This window comes from Etheostoma spectabile, unplaced genomic scaffold (assembly GCF_008692095.1).
Source record: "Etheostoma spectabile isolate EspeVRDwgs_2016 unplaced genomic scaffold, UIUC_Espe_1.0 scaffold406, whole genome shotgun sequence".
NCBI lineage: Eukaryota > Metazoa > Chordata > Actinopteri > Perciformes > Percidae > Etheostoma > Etheostoma spectabile.
The window spans coordinates 437091-437577 of NW_022605605.1; the positions used below are offsets into that span (position 1 = coordinate 437091).

The 487-nt window shown below is 41.7% G+C and overlaps 1 long non-coding RNA gene across 1 annotated transcript in view; it reads left to right on the forward strand.

Moving 5' to 3' along the window:
• Window positions 1-487, forward strand: part of LOC116686631 (uncharacterized) — a 15660-nt gene that overhangs the window by 14898 nt on the left and 275 nt on the right. The window lies entirely within an intron of this gene.

Sequence of the window (487 nt, forward strand, 5' to 3'; positions counted from 1 at the left end):
GTAGCAGGCACACTGATAACATTTCTAGATAATTATTACAACCCTTCTACAACATGACTTCTGACATGGAAAATTGTTTCAGGCTTAGAATGAAAAACTACTCTGAACTTCTTCTAACACATAAAAATAAAGCATTTTAAAATGTGCAGAGGTTGGTCTAAATGGGGCTGGATAAGGCAAACAGCCTTCACGCTGCGGTCCAGCTCTCCCCAAACCATCTGGACTGGGTTCAGGTCCAGAGACTGTGGAAGCGCAGCCCTCCATCACTCTCCTTCTTGGTCAAACAGCCCTTACACAGCCTGGGGGGGTGTTTTTTGGTCATTGTCCTGTTGCAAAAGAAATGGGCCAACTAAACGCAAACCGGATGGCATATTTATATTCTGTGCTGTATGACTGATGTATGTTTGCAGCTGTAACACTGTAATTTCCCATTTTTTGGGGATCAACAAATATCTATCTATCTATCTATCTATCTATCTATCTATCT